This window comes from Pelmatolapia mariae, linkage group LG15 (assembly GCF_036321145.2).
Source record: "Pelmatolapia mariae isolate MD_Pm_ZW linkage group LG15, Pm_UMD_F_2, whole genome shotgun sequence".
NCBI classification, from domain to species: Eukaryota; Metazoa; Chordata; class Actinopteri; order Cichliformes; family Cichlidae; genus Pelmatolapia; species Pelmatolapia mariae.
The window spans coordinates 41,549,537-41,567,033 of NC_086240.1; the positions used below are offsets into that span (position 1 = coordinate 41,549,537).

General features: G+C 38.4%; 1 pseudogene; it reads right to left on the reverse strand.

Annotated features, from left to right (window-relative positions):
- Positions 1–7,824: 7,824 nt before the first annotated feature.
- On the reverse strand, positions 7,825–13,406 carry LOC134642793 (uncharacterized; annotated as a pseudogene).
- Between the last annotated feature and the right edge of the window lie 4,091 nt (positions 13,407–17,497).

The window sequence follows — 17,497 nt, forward strand, 5'->3', positions numbered from 1 at the left end:
TTACCATTTTCATTGAATTGCGCAAAATGGCTCCACAGCGCCCCCTACAAAATTTCAAAACAACAGCCCCTGCTCTGTGTTTTATGTATGAGTCTGAAACTTGGTAAGCTTATGGAAGATATCAAGATGTACAAAAAAGTCTCTTGGAGCAATATCCCAAATCCAACAGGAAGTCAGCCATTTTGAAATTAATGTGTAATTTTGGCGACATTTTCCCCTCTTTTCAGGCCGCATACTTTGACGAACTCCTCCAAGGGATTTCATCATATTGACCCAATCTCCAGTGTGTGGAATCTAAAGACCTTTGTGATGTTAAATTGCGAAGCTTTTTACGTTCAGGGAAACGGGGTGGTCATGGCGGCACGTGGAGTTTCAATCACTCGCCAAAAAGCAGTAATCTGCTATCACTCAAAAACACAATGTCCAATCTCTCCCAAAGGTCGCAGGCGTGATGAGACTCGAGCTCGGAAATGTTTGTTATGCCATTTGTCAGTAATGGTTAGAGCGCCACCTAGTGGGAGGACTATAATCATGATTGAATGAGATGAAATGTTAGCTGGTGGTTAAATGCATGAATTCCATCAATGTGACATCAGATCGGATGTGCTGGTTTTAGCTGTTGGGCTTGGCTCGACGTGCTGGGGTGCGAGGGCCCTCGTATCGCTGCTTGCAGCTTTAATTTTTTTTGTAATTACTAGTAAGTAAAAATAATTTTAAAAAGATTTTTTCTCATGGTTCAAGCATAATAAAACCAAAAACCTCTATTTCTCTGGGTTTTTGCTTTGCACTTTACTTACACACAGATAGTTGTTTAGATTACTCCCTTACACATGTGCGGAGCTCAGGGTCGCATCTGTAAAAGAGTACACACACAGAAAAAGCCTGGGCTGAAAGGCTAAAACATAAGAAGTATTTCATTGTGTGATTTTTTTTTTTTTTTTTTTTATTCAAATGTATTGATTATTACTGTCTAAATTAATGCATTAACTCAAATTAATCCGCCATCACGATCAACACGTTTAACATTTTTAATGCAATTAATGCATGGGAGTGCAAAATGACTCAAAATCCCTGAAATGTTTCTGTCAACGCATTTCAGGGAGTTTGTCAGAGTAGAGTTACCTTCGCACATGTGCAAATGGGCAGTTGATCTGGTAGTGATGGGCAGCTGAACCAATCGACTCAATATGGAAGATGATAAATGCACATTGGCCCTCTCGATGGGAAATTTGAGTATTAAAAAAAAAGAAGAAGATGGAACAGTCTGTCAAGGCTCTCTGTGTGCGGGTAGGCGGAGATGGGAAGCAAAACTAGACACATTCACATAAGACATGGACCTTCAAAGTAAAACAGGAAATACATGGCAGACACAGAGTTCCAGACTAGAACTGAACTTAATGGACAGACTCACGAGCAGACACTATGACATCATGGACAGACAGAGGAAACACAGAGAAGTGGGACCAAGGCAGGCACAGAACAGAAACCTAACAAATGGCAAATTTTAACGAAAGATGTAACCAGAATAAAAAAGAACTGTCACAGTCTGGCTGAGGCAGACTATATGAATGTGAGGAGAGGACACAAAATGCAGACGCAAATGGAACGTAGAACCAAAACTTGGGTATTAACAAAAAGCGAGCCGTTCAATGTGGCTGATAGAGAAATACAAAATAATACATAAGGCAAACAAAGATGAGAATAAACTATAACCTAAACTGGTGAAACTAAAGATAAACAGGCATGTGGCCTTGAATGAGGGGGAAGGAAGTCACAACAAACAGTCTTATTATCTAAGGGAGAATTGTTATTCCCGTCAGCTTTTGCCTTGAGCATCCAGTTGGCGCATGAGATGAAGATGGTAGTTGTTTTGGTTAGTGCGAACAAACTGCTTCCAATTTTACAGTAGGTCTAATGTCTGTCACTGGTCACCAGGTCGCTCAATTCCCATTGTTCTTCTTCAAGATCTTATCCATATAGCAGAGCCATGAGCTTCTCCAACATCGTATTCATATTGCGTTCAAAAAATCCCAGTCCGAGTATACACAGCCCTGCCCATCGTCTATCATGTCGGCCAGCCATGTGGGATTTTGAACAGCTGTAGCCGCTTCTTGTTCTTCGATAAGCCAGGTCCGAGCCAGTTCCAGTCAGCCAGAACTCTGTTATCATGATTCCGAATTGGTAGATGTCATTCAATGTCCTCCATCAAGAGTGTCGCTAGACAAATGATGCAAACGACCATCGAGTATTTGGCAGCAAACATCTCTGCAGGACAATAGGGCTCTCCCAAGCCCAGGAGTTTGTCAGTTTTGTTAAGGGAATTATCTTTGAATGTAAGCATATATTCTTTGTGTTTATTGTGCATTTACTTCATTATATTGCATAAATGTCAGTTACAAGCTTAAATATAGAGTTTAAAAAATTTAATTGCAACCAGGCTATTTGCTATTAATCGTGATTAATTACAGAAAATCAATTAATTAAGTAGTTTTTGAAAAATCTATTAACAGCACTAGTATTGATTCTTGATGAAATTTTTATTAGATTTATTAGCAAAAATAATGTAAATCAAGATCTGTCACTCTGTGACATTCTACCCACAAAGGCTGGTGTCATGGCCCTGAGTCTAGGGTCCCAGGGTTCATGTGTGTGTTATGGACTTCTGTACATTTGCAGGTCTGTTTTGGGGCTGGCGATCCCCACTGGGTGACCGGCCATATTTTTGTGTTGTGTTCTCATGTTCCCCGTTTCCCCGTCTGTGTGTGCGTGTGTGTGTGGTGCGTTCTGGTCTCTCTGCAAGTTTGGGCATGGAGAGTGGTGTCCCCGTCATGGGACTCACCGCACCTGGAACGCAATCATGATAATGATCAGCCTCATCTCAGGAGCGGCCTTAGCAGAGTGGCTGAGCGCCCATCAACACTGGATCGTTGCGTGAGAAACTGTCAGTTTAACCAGTAAACAGAGCTGTTGTGAAGTTTATGGTCTGCCGCTTGTTAGAGATTTCTTACGGTTGTGTTTGTTGTTTCCCACAGGATCGCGGAAATGGGAGGACACGCCAGTGCAAGGAAACAGAGAGAGAGCAGACACGGACCCTAATCAGTGAGAGGAGAAACTGCACGGGAGTCATGGACACGCATGAGTATTTTTTGAGAAATTGATTTTGAAGGAAAATCAATATTGAAAAGGTTCATAGAAGTGCAAGTTTTATATTGGATCCGCCGCGGTCCATTTGAAGAATCAATGCTGGCTGTGTTGATATGATGTTCGCGAGTATTTCTGGACCCGGTGTGATGCTGTCTAACTGACTCAGGATTTAAGAGAATCGAGTCAGTTGTGATCTTGAGTTCTAATGGTAAATTGATTTTAAAGGAAAATCAATGTTTACCATGTTGAAGTAATTCTGAACACAATACACAATACACAATTGTGTTGGTATTGATGGATCGGCTGCGGTCCATCTGATAAGTTAATACTGGGTGCACTGAGACAAGAAACTGTTTTTAACCCTGGAGAACCCATGGGGTCAAATTTGACCTCATGGGTTCCCTAGAAAACCAATGGGGTCGGCTCTGACCCCATGGGTTCTCCAGGGTTAAATCATCACTGGCTGCAGTGATATACATGTGCTGAAGATTACTGGACCCATAGAGGTCCATTGGATGAAGTTCTTGGCCAGATAAATGACAAAAACAGTTTTTGAATCTTGTGGAGAATTTTGGAGCACTGAGACTGTTTTCTCCGTGCTTGGTGCGCTGTAAGGATTTTGAAGCACTGAGGCTGGATTTTCTCCGTGCTTGGTGCGCTGTGAGGACTTATATTACGGTTATAAGTCCAAAGTTTTATGCCCTGGAGGCCAAGAGTTGTGTGTAGAGAAGAACATGACTTAGAAAGGGACACATATGGTCACATTTTTCCAAAGTTGGGGAGAATTGTCCCATATGTGTTTATTTCTCTTCCCTTTTAAGAGGACATACGCAGTTACTGGCTGCAGTCTACTTCCTCTTTCTGATTCTAAACAGCATGTTTGATGAAAATAGTCTAACACAAGCATGTTTTGAGTGTGTGTGTGTGTGTGTGTGTGTCAAACAGGACGTGAGCCAGGAAGTCTGAATACAGCTAGTGAGCTGGTGACAGATGTTGCAACATGAAAACAGAGGAATTAGAGACTGAATGTCTTAGAAAGTAATAAAATGATATTAATTACATGTTTTAGTGTGTCAATACAGGTGGACTCTCCTCAACCTAAAATATGAGTACAGCGGCAAAAGGATAGATTAACAGAATTGGGACGACAAACAGGCCAAACTTTGGCTTAAAATTTTACAGCTGGACCTCTCATTCTGTCCCCATCCTGAGAAGAAGCTTAAAGGACAGTCAATCTCCTGATGAAGACAGAAGACAGACAGAACATCGTGGACTTGAAGAGTTAACAGCAGGCAAAAGACAGTGCAACTGACCTATAACACTGAAGGGTCAAGCAGCAGCATGTATGAATACCAATGATGGAACATGAGCTTTGAATCACAAGCTGGAAACTTGACAAGTGACATGACTGTTTGAAGGCACTGGACGTGATATTTGCCATGCTGGGAGTTAATCTAGAAGAAAAGACTGAAAAGATCAACAGAGAAGAAACAGAGAAGAAGAAACAGCTGAGTTGGGCCTGTGTTTGCTGAAGATTTCAAGGCCAAACAGGACACTGTGAGAAGAGGGACGGGGACCAGTGAGAGGGCAAGCCCGGACGAGTTCGAGTAAGAGAGTACAGGATATAATTGGATTGAAAATGGAGGCTGAATTCATGGTTTAGGATTGTCCACCACATCACAACAAAGAGGTTAAAAAAAAAAAAAGAAAAAAAAAAAAAGACACACATACATATGAGGGGCCGTACAAGCCAAAATTCATACTTTCACTCTCACATACATATATTCTTCTTTCAGGCACATGTATTGTCACTCTCAAATACATACATATATTTTCACTCTCACATACATATATTGTCATCTCGCACACCTTTATTCTTATTTCATATCCATGTATATTCACTCTCACATACATCCATTAATCTTCCTTTCACACACATGTATTCTATTTTTCTTAATGCTACATATTTTTATGCTGACATATATTTATTCTCCTTGCAGGTGCAGCCCTTTCTAGTCATATATATATATATATACATACCCTTTACCTTTCAACACATATATATTTGTACTCCTATACTCATATATACATACTCTGACATTCACATCTGCATTTCCTAACACAGGAAGTTCATCCTTTAAGCAGGAAGTCACTCTTAAACCAGGAAATGTAATACACTTGGAGAACTTACTTGACATACCCAGACCTAAACCAGAAGAACCAAGCAATGAAGCTGTTCAAAGTCATCCTGCTTTCTTTGCTAGTATTGCAGTTAATTTGTCGAGTAAGTAGTAATGAAAATGACATTAGAACTTTTTTAAATAATGTATTAGAATGTTTGGAACAAATTCAAAGAGAAGCTACAGATTTTTTGTTCGTCAGAGGATCCATAGAGAACGTAGTGATCACATTCAAACCTTATCTGGAATTTTGTCCATCTCAAGATTTGTTGACGATGCAAGAAATAGAGAAGCAGTGAATACATTACAGTCCTTAAATGGATGGCTAAATTTTTTTACTGACTGCTTATGAAACCAGACAAGGAACTACATCTGAGAACAGACTTGTCTTGCTACCTCCACCTCTCATGACTTACTCTCAAGGTCGACCGCGATACAGCATTTCAAGAGAGCAAATATCTCATTTAGTATCTCTTGGAATGAACTGGCAAAGCATTGCAACATGCTTAGGGGTTAGCCCCCGTACTCTGTACAGGCACAGAGAGGAGCTTGGCATTGAGCCACTGACTTATGCAACATTATCCGATGAAAACCTGAACAGGGTTGTTAGGGAAATTCTTCAGTATACCACAAATGCAGGTGAACGATATGTGCATGGCAGCTTGAGGTCACGTGGGTTACGCATTCAAAGGTGGCGTGTAAGACAAAGTCTACAAGAAATTGACCCCTTTGGACGTTCCCTCAGAAGACGCAATGCAATACGTCGACGACTGTACAGTGTTCCTTTCCCCAATCAGTTATGGTGAGAAAATTCTAACAGAAAAAGTCCTGATTGTAAGTCTATAGCGAAATGGATTATATAAAGCAAAATAACTCATTTATTTACTCAAACTTGTGCATATCCTTGACCATGTCATAGTTTCCCCATACATAACTTATACTTATTTCATTTTTCTATAGGCATATAGATGGAAACCACAAACTTGTGAGATGGAGGATGGTGTTCCATGGCTGTGTGGATGGTTTCAGTAGAACCATCATCTTGATGCCCTGTTGTTATCTAAAACCTTGCGTGTTTAGATAACAACAGGGCATCAAGTGTTTTGTCACTGTTCATGGTTGGTGTTCAGAACTTTGGAATGCCATCCAGAGTGAGATGTGATCATGGACTAGAAAACACTGGTGTTGCCCGTTTCATGCTTTACAGGCAAGGACTGAACAAGCATAGTATTATCACTGGCAGGTCAGTGCATAATCAAAGAATTGAGCGATTATGGGCAGAATTAAATCGAGTGGTCTCATATCATTTTGTTAATCTTTTCAATTTTATGGAGGAGCATGGTGTATTAGATTCACTTAATGAGGTCCATTTATTTTGCCTTCATTATATATATTTGCCACGTATTCAAAGAGCTGCCACAGAATTTCAGAACCAGTGGAATAACCATGGACTTTCAACACAAGGAGGGCAAACCCCTCTTCAGCTGTGGCAAAGGGGCATTATCAACAATGCAGGAATACATAACCCAAATATGAATGGCATTTGTGAAAATGACTTTGGTATTGATGAATGCAGACCACTGCCAGAGCTGAAGACAAACAATAATGTCGTTGTTCCATCAATTAACATTTCCATCAGTGACAACCATAATGGTTACACTTCAACAGACTTTTGATCCATTTGAAGATGATGGCAATAATGGTATAGATTTATTTTGCAACCTTGTTCGTATTCTTGAGAGACAATCCTAAAATATCAATAAGGCCTCTGGAGAAATTTCATTTACTGTAATTGTGGTTGTGCAGCTTAAAAAGAATACAGTGCCAAGACTGTTGTTAGTTCAGTATTATTAGAAGTTTAGTCACAGCTTTAAATTTCAAGAATGCTACTATCAACCTTTACATGCATGTTGACGGTTTGTATACAATTTTAAAGAATTTATGAGTTGTATTATGTGAGTGTGTTGAGATTTTACAACCATGTTTTGTTTTAAAACACCTTGTTAAAAGAAAAAATAAATTTGTGCAACCACATTGTATTGAGGTTTTTGGTAATCACAATCACTAGATGTATTGTCTTGGAACAAGATGACTCAAACTGATAACATTAACATTAATACAGTCAGTAAATAAATCAAACATGGATCACTGATCAAATAGAATAGAAGTGTCAGATAAACAATATTGAAGAACACCAGAGAATAAAAGCAACAAACAAGTACAAAGCTAGAAAACAAAAATAATCACAATGCACATAAATTATTGCAATGAAAAAAAAAAACCTGAATTGAATTATGTTAGTCCTTATAACTATTGTATACTTGTAGAAAGGTACCCTGACAAGCAAAAAGACTTGAAGCAAATGAACATTTGTTAAAAGGTCAATGCAAAAACATTGACGACCCCCCCCCCCCCCCCCCCCTTAGAATTACTTAATGATTGACACTCATTAATTTAACTGAGTGCAAAGCTCAGATTAGCATACTAACCTGACCAGGAATTAAGCTATTCCAAAACCATGTGTATTACCTAATGCAAAGTCCATATTCTCCTGAAAGTCTTTGTAAGAGGTATGAAGTGGTAACTTTAAACAATTGATGCACGTGTTTGCAATGGGTAGTTTAGACATGGTTTGTGCATCAGGCTCTTGGTGAAGAAATTCAATGGACGGTTGTGGAGAGAAGCCAATTGGTGGAACAGTGTTGGCTCCAGTGGCGAAGGCAAGAATTGTCCCCAGCTTCTGCGTTCCGTCTTGATCTAAAGGAAAAGCAATACTGTCAAAAATGGTATTAAAGACAAAAAACACAGCAAGCATTTCTACTTTTAACTGATTCAATGAAAAGATGCACTGCATTATAAAATGAACACACAATGCTTAAAACGCTAAATTTACCTTCTGCATCTGTTAGGCAGTCTCTCCAGAAACTAATGACAACTGCTTCAGCATGCCTTTTATTGCTCCCAGCTGGAGAAAGGCGGATGGTAAAGAGGCTGTCAAGAAGGTCAGCAGTAAGCACTGAAGGTGACCAGCACAGAAGGGTGCGAAAACTCTCTGGGTGAGCTTGGATTTTGTCCAGCACCTCAAGTGTCCGTAGTCCATCCTGAAATCTAAATGATAATCAGAATTACCTTTAAAATCACAAATCACATCAAAAATGAATGGATCCAAGAAGTATAATCTAAAACATATGAATTATATATGTACAATCATTTTTACTTCAGATTATTCACATCATCAAAGTGTATATCTCAAATCTGCATTTTTCATGTGATGCTGGCACCTTTGGAGGCATGGTGTACCTACACATAAAGAAATGTCACACAAAATTCCCAGAATACAAGGCAATCAGCATGGGTTTTGAGTTACTTATTGGACAATAATAAATACATATATACATACATACCTTTCAAATGGACCACGGACTCTGTGTATTACTTGGAACATGAGAATATCATGTATAAGCAGATCCTTGTCTTCCAGCCTCTGCAGCGGCCTCAGGCAGCCAGCATTGGCTAAGTATTCCTGAAGTGGTTCAGTTGCTACTATCAGATCTTCAAAGGATTTACACTCTTTAACCTTCAAATAAAATAAAAAAAATGAATGGGCCCCAATTAATACATGGAGTAGAATGAAATGCACACGATACTAAAACATTATCCAACAACTGACAAATCAGTTTTACCCTTTTAATTTTTTTCAAGCAGGTCACTATCGGCAACATCTTCTAAAACTGGTTTAGCTAAATCTGGGCCATCAACAAGGCAAGAGAAGAGTGTTGGGGACAGAAAGCCTGCTGGTGGACCACCATGTACAAGGCTTACTGCAATGGCTCTGCCTGCAATGAAGTACCTGTCCTCCCTCATGGCTAGAAATAATGAAAAACATTACATGTCAATAGATGCATGAAAGCACTTGACAAGAACTTCATAAAAATGATTTTTTTTATTGCATTACTCCAGGGATATCAGCCTAAAATCAATACATACCAGCACTATCAAGTGCCAAGTTCATTTTGCCTTCTTCACCCTCAAACATTGGAGACAGGGGCAAAGCTTCAATCAGAAGTCTTAGAAATTCTCTTCTTGGTCCACCCAAGTCAACAGCCTCTTCAGGTACTCCCATATCGTCAGAAAACCTGACAGAAATTGTGTGGCATGGATCATATGTCGCTCTTTTAAAACCTCTAATTGCTCCATCCAGGACTGTTGATCTATTAATGTTGAACTTGCATTTCTTCTGTTGGTTTATTTTTGCAGAAAGTTCCTCCAAAATATCTTTTGCTGATACCAAACAACTTGAAGTCCTGTAGGATTAAAAAAAAAGAAAAGAAAAAAAAAGAAAAAATATTGAAAAGAACATCAGTAAAAACATTCACATACAAGGGCTACAAAGACATACAAAGTTTTGTCAAAATCAGAATCAGCATACTTTATTAATCCCTAAAGGAAATTATCATAATCATAAGCAAAATGTACAAAGGAGTATATTGCTCAGTGGCTTTTTATATTGTTTATCTGTTTTGGAGAACTAGAAAGCACTAGAGCAAAGAAACATATGATATTTTTGAGTTTCAATGCACAGTAAGTAAATTTCATTGCCAGATTGGCTCTGTTAAAAATTTGCTGCCTATTTCAAATAAAATAAAAATTTACCAGCATTACAGCATTATCATTTGACTCTGTAGACATTATTCAAAAAACTGTTTTGTTAACAGCGAATATAAATATCATATATGCATATAAATATCTGAGGATGTATTACACTCCTTCACAACACTGGTTACAGAATTGGATTGCAACAAATATGGTGTGTTTAATTGGCTACTGTAAAACATTTGTATTTGAAACTGACCTTTCGCTCTGCAGGCTTGCTAGTATAGCCTGGTTAAGTTCCTCATCATCAGAAGACATGTCATAGTGGAGTCATGATTGAAAGGTAGTTATCGTAGTTCACAGATTGACTGTGTGTTGATGTAGAGGGTAATGCTGAACAATGATTCTCTGGATTCCTGGTCTGGTAGGGTGAGCTTGAGGTATTTTGGCACGTCAGGACCAGAACTGGATCACTTAAAGATGCAGATAATGAGGTAGAAGGCTGACTAGTGGAAGGGTAGATTTCCAATGAAGACACTGGTAACTGGCTGAAGGAAATGTTTGTTGAAGCGCTGCTGTACTTGTGTGAGATACTACTTTCATGGGTCAAGGCAGGAGTTTCCGTTAATAATGTTCCATTACCAACTGATGAGGCAGGAGATTGCGTAGGAGCAGAGATTGGTTGGAAGGCAGCTGTTGAACTGGCAAAACTGTCTGAAGATGATGAGCGCAGCTGCCTTGATGAAACAGGGTTTTCTTCACAGTTTTCCTCACTGCTGTAGCTTGTAATATCATCCTTAGAAATAAAATAATAATAATAATAATTCACATATATTGAATTTGAACATTAAATACCATCTATCCAACCTCTTCTGCTTATTCTTATCAGAGGTGGGGTGGTTGGAGCCTATCCCAGCTACCATAGGGTGAGAAATTTCAAGAGTTAATAGATCCTTCTCACAATTACTTTTACATACTAGGCAGACAAAATTGTAACACATCTCCTGAACAGCAGTAGTCTTACGTTCTATAATTCACAAACAGTCCAACAGAGCAGCTGTAAATTTAGTCAATACCAGCGCTTAGGATTAACATTTTAAAAAAGGAACTTTAACTCGGTACTATTCTATACAACTACAAAAGGTGAAAGGCAAGTTTAAAAAGAACAGAGATGAGAAAGTTCAAAGGTTGTTTATGCACCAATTTTTGGTCTTAATATTATTACTGTACAGTGCTATGTAGATTCATTCAAAAAATAACGTACCAAAATTGGTTTTGATGGTCTGATGTATAGGGCTTTCGATTTATAAATTTTATGTATGAGATTTGCATCCAGCTCCTGTCCTGCTCGCAGTTTGGGCGCAATCAGTCTGTTGCCACAAGCCATCAGAAACTCCAGGCTGGAAAACAGTTAAGTTGTAAAATGTTTAAAATCCAAAACAGAAAAACTGTTCCAATAACTTTTTTAGAGCTAATCTTGTTTTCCACTTTGAATCAGACTTAAACCAGTAGTAACAGAAGTAAACTTTATACAAATGTCAAAAAAGTATGCCAAAAATGGAGTGTTCAAGAAAGGATAACTGCTTTGGTTCTTTTAGTTTAGTTTACTGATTCATGTCTACCTGTTCTCTGACTTAAATCGTTATGTAAAACTTTGAAATGCCTAGATATCGAAAAGACTACTGACAAAAGCTGTGTCGCATTCGTTTTCGACTGCCAGCACAACCTACCTTACATCAACAGAAAGTTTATCTCCAAAGGCGTCCCTTATTTGTTCAGAGACAGTTTTCTGGTCCCAGGATTTTTGGAATTCAAATCCATTCAATATATGCCCTTGTTCATGTAAATGTTGTTTTGTGCGATGCTTGATGGCCGTGGAAGAAGGATGACATCTTTGTTGAAAGTATCATGATAATGTGTCTTGGCCCTATAAAACAAAACAGAAACTATATTCAGATTTATGTTTCCTTTGTTTTATTTACCTATACTTAGACACTATCAGTTCCTTAAGAAAGTTGCTAATGTCACTTGGTAGTGACCAGCTTACACGTTAAACTGTTGCTAAGCTTTTATAAATAAAATAAAATGTTACACAGTTCATATTAAAAAAACAGTATCACAGCTAGCCATTTAGCCCACTTAAATATGTTTAAAGTTGGTCGTGTATGTAAGAGTTGAGTATAATAGCAAACACAAATAACAAACATAATTTGAAAGAACAAAAATGCATAAAGTAATAGCATGCTTATGAATTGCTTTTGAAAAAAAATTTAAAATGTACGTAAAATAGAAAATGTTTTGGGGTTTGACCATTTTAATTCACTGAAGCTTGAATAATATATATACATATATATATATATATATATATATGTATATATACATATATATATGTATATATATATATATATATATATATATATATGTATATATACATATATATATGTATATATATATATATATATATGTTGTATATATATATAGTACAATGAAAGAAAATCTAAATGCTCCAGTTCAACTACAGTGCGGCCCCCTCAATCACAAAAGCTCAAAAAATAAACTGCATAAGGGTTTTTTTTTTTACTGCTCTTTAAAATGAAATACGCCTACAAAGAGGCATACAAAGAAACATTTGCTATTAGTTTTTACTTTGAGTAAAGAACAAAAAAGACACCAATCATATTTCTTTTTTTTTTCTTATTTCATACACACACTGTAGAAACTGGACTGAAGGCATGACTTGGCATCCATGTTTATCTACCTCTACAGTGGTACAGATATTGAGATTGAACACAGAGTTGGATTGATGTCTTCTAGCAAGATTAAAATTCTACCCCAAAAAATAAATAAATAAATACAAAACTAAACAAAAATAACAAGAAAATTAACCCAACCTTTTATTTAGCAGGCTAATGTAGCTACCACCTCCCACATTAATAAAGAAGATTTAGTATAAAGTAATCTTAAAGTAAGCATCAACTTACACTCGGGTCACAAGTACAAACAGCCACTAATATTGAAATAAATGCCATGGTCTTTACTGTTTTTAATGTGGATGCTCCTGAATAAATTAGCTAGGGCTAAAATTTTATAAGGGTAACAAAGTGCGTTGCTAAATCAGCAAAGCATATTTCGTATTTTGTATTTTGCAGTTGTAGAGTTAAGTGGCAATCTGTTTTGTTCTTACCTTTTCCTTGATCTGCAGTTCCAGTTGCCAAAGTGTTTCTGGGTCTGATATCACAAAGACTGCCCCACTCCAGTCGAACTCCGTGTAGCTACTTGGCTCGTTGAAGCTACCCGGGTGTTAGCTGGTCTAAAAAGTTCCCTCATCTCACTTTCCACCGTGCTGTGGGTAACACTGGGTGCAGTTGAGCCCGTCCCATCTCGATCAAGTGACTAGGACAACGATGTGACCGTTTCAGGAGATGATAAAATATTTCTTAACACCCCGATAGCTTGCTGAAGAACTCGAGTTTCTTCTCCCCGTTCCATGCTGTCAGACACTTGAAAGTGACCCGCGCGTGCTTCTCAGCCAATCACAGCGGTACACACACCCAGCCTTCCGTTTCCATTAAACTCCTTCCGTTTCCACTATACTCTTTCATTCACATACATTATTCTCTTGCATACATATATTTTCTTCAGACATGTATGCATTCTCTTCTTACATACATATATTATTTGTAAGATTAAATGCATATTGAATTCATGTAAATGAGAGAAAAATGTAGGAATGCATAAATGAAAATGTATGTATGTGAGAGTGAAAATATATGTGTGTGAAAGAAGAATGTATGTATGTGAGAGTGAAAATATATGTGTGTGAGAGTGAAAATATATGTGTGTGAAAGAAGAATGTATGTGTGTGAGAGTGAAAATATATGTGTGTGAGAGTGAAAAAATATGTGTGTGAAAGAAGAATGTATGTATGTGAGAGTGAAAGAATGAACTTTGGCTTGTACGGCCCCTCATACATACACAAATTGTTACATGTGAAATCATTTTTGGAAAGAATCAGAAGTGAGACAGTTTGAATCCACAGCTCAGTGCAAAGAGGCATGAATTAAACCTGATTATAAAATACATATGCAATGAAGACACGCTTACACCTATGAATGTGAATACATGACATAAATTGGTATTTCTGGCCGGAGAGAGAGAAGCGGGTCGCTTAAGTTTGTCACTTTTAGGTGCAAAGCAGACCTGGATCAATTTTACTCTCCGGAGGTTAAGAAGAAATTCAAATTGGAACACAAACGAACCGGCAGCTAAGAACATAATAATCCCTCATCAAGTGAAAAATTAGAGATCAAAGTAGAAGTTTAAAAAGGGCTGGATACAGACCCAACTGAATACATATAAATACAAGAGGAATAAAGTGGAATAGACAAAAGGCTAAATTAAATTAGAGCATATCTCTAATGTATTCAAACTAATAATAGCAAGGATAACAACCTGTAAACTGGTATTAACAATGAAACATAGTTGGGATGACGACCATGCCCAGAATGAATAGAATGAACGAAAGCAGATAATTCACACGAAGACATATTAAATTAAATAGAGAGATGCATAAGGTATATTAAGGTTGTGTTCATTGTTCAGCCAAGGAAAGTGTGTGAAAAGGAAAATGTCTCCAGCTTGGGAAAGGGTGAAACTGCAGATCACCCAAAGCCCTTGATGGATACAAAATAAAATATAAATAAAATATTATAATAAACTATTGTATATTAGTAGTATAGTAGTATATTGTAATATACTAATAAAATATTGTAATATACTATTGCTGTTATATCAAAAGATAATAACATTAATAATGACATAATATTAATATGAAGAGGCACCTTAGTCAGTTATGATGTGAGATGGATAATTGTTAGAAGTAGTCTGCATCAAGCTTAAGGTTGCTCAAGCCTGTAAAATTGCAGAGAGACCATCTTGGATTTATCAGAGCCACTGCAAGGAAGTAGAGCTTGAAGCCCAGACCACTAGAGATTCACAAGTGTAAGGGGAATCTCCCCCGGTGTCAGTGGGTTCAGTGGTGAGGGAGGAGTGCTGTTTGAGCTCAGCTCGCACTCTCATTCTCTCCAGCCACTGACCAACTTTAGGCTCACTGATATATTTGGGTGAGACCAACCTCAAGCATGAAGTGTTCTCAGGTGGTAACTGGCGTCTTACTACTGGCAACGGCTCTGCTCATCACGCTATCCGCCCTGGAAGACGACAGAAAACAATACACGAGCCGAGAAAAGAGATGGACACATGACAACTCACATCTAACGGACATGACACAAGCACATCAGTACATCTAACCATATATGGGAAACACACTGGACCTTACGAAGCATTCTGCATACTGATGAGAGCACTGAACGGCACGTGCTCAGAAAGGGACATGGTTATAATTAAACTTTAAATGTCAAAAGAGGGAAAATGCGGTGATACAGAAATTATTTTACTGCTATAATATAACCTTGAGCATTAACATTGCATTAATAATATAACCTACAGCACTGATATTGCATTAAGATGTTTATTAAAGTAGCAGGCCTCAGATTAACCTTTCTCTTACAGGGGCAACTATAATCATTGTATACACACATTGCATTTTGTGCTTATTAAGAAGCTCAGTCAATCGAAGGTCTCAAGCTTTGTTTGGCGCGAATGTCCAGGCAATCTATTGTAGGTGACTTAGAGCAACAGAAGGTTAAAACTTCATACACGCTTACACACACATGATTTAAATATAGGCCAGGCCGAAGAATGTGACAGAAAGAGGAACGTCTCTGTCTGTTTTATGCTGATAGGGTGATGGTGTGTATCTTACCCTGGGTGTGTTTAATAAAATTAAAAGTGTTGCTCACAAACATAAAGAGCATTGAGATTAAGTAAATTAAGATTAAGTAAAGTTAATATAAAGGATAGAGCCCAGAACATGATATTGTGAATCAACTTTGAATAATTAAGGGAAAAATAGATGAACACAGTAGATTAGTGAGGTGTAGCAGAGAGAGGCGTTTTGTTTTCTATCCTTTACAGGAGAAGATTTCAGGACCACAGCGACCACAGGGGTGGCGAGAATCCTGGAGGCCCAAGACCGAACGGAACCAACTAGAGGAGGGGGACCCAGAAAAGAAGCACAGAACACAGAGAACCACAGTTCTAGAAAATGTGTTGTTTAAGAGACTAAAAGCTCGTTAGACACAGGTTAAATGTGGGCATAAAAGATATGAGCTACCCGTTAAAGGGGGCGATGAAACCAGGCCTAAGTTTTAAAGATGAAACGGGTTAACTCTATAGAGGATGTTTCCAAAGGTTGATAAAATAATCTAGGACCTTTTACCAGGAAAAGCTAATTGTATATGTTTAGATTTTACAGTGTGCACTGAGGGAAGTCAGGAGTGGTTTTAAACGGGGATTGAAAGAAAATTAAACTGGGATTCTAGATAAAAAGGGGGTGGAGTGCCTAAAGGTAGGGCAGCTCACAGCCCGGCATAAAATGCAAGGTGCTGTCTCACAGCCTGATTTATTTGTTTGATTTATTTGTTGTGGATAGAAGTAATTATGACAAAATAATAAGGAAACATTGAAAACATACAACCCGTTGAGGGGACAGATAGGGTTGGGCAATTGAAAGGTTTCGTTTTGTTTAGCATAATCACTTATGTTATACCCTAGGCTTTTAACATGTAAATAAACTTAATGAGATAAATAAGAATTGGTTCATTTCTCAAGAGAGAAATGAAAAAGGGGGAATGTTACGAAATGAATAGATATTTTTTAAGGCTTATCTGCTCATTAGATGGTTTTATGAGAGGCCCAGACACAGGCTGACCAGAAACTGGATGTTTTTGCAGAATATGGGGAACAGACAGAGTGAGACTAAGTTTAGACAGGTTGCCCTGGCAACAGACTTTAGAAAGGGGAAGTTATTGCAAGCTGCACAGGAAGTTTTAGTGCACAGGCATATTAATAAATCAGACACAGAAAAGAGGAACTGAATAGAAGGAGTTTTGTTTGTAATGAAACTGTGTGTGACGCGTGTGACATCTGAAGTACAGAAATAACACCATATAAGACACATGTTGAGCTTCAAATGTCAGAGATCCTGCAACTGGCGTTTGGGCTGTGCAGGGGTCTCTCTCTTCCGGAAGATGATTGAATAAAAAGAAATATAAATGTTTTAACACACTATGAGTCGGTTTTCTCTGTTCTATCATGGGGACAAAAGAATCGGGGCTAATACCACTGCAATGGTTTTCCTCAGTCCATACTTTGCAGCTTTGTACTCCATCTTTGTCAGCTTTGTCGCCATCATCCCGAGTCGAAGGTCTGCACATTGGAGGGACCCACTCTGCCCGAGTAGGAGGTCTGAGCGCTGGAGGGACCTGCTCTGCCCGAATCGGAGGTCTGTGAGCTGCCCACACCTGCCACACCTGCACCTGAGGGCGTCACGCCACCTGGTCCACATCCAGCACTGCCTGCACCCAAAACCCCAGTCATCAGAGAAGGAGCTTCGTCATCATGGGCGGCCACCTGAACTGCTTCGCCACTGCCGGCCCCTTGGTCGGCTATAGAGCCAT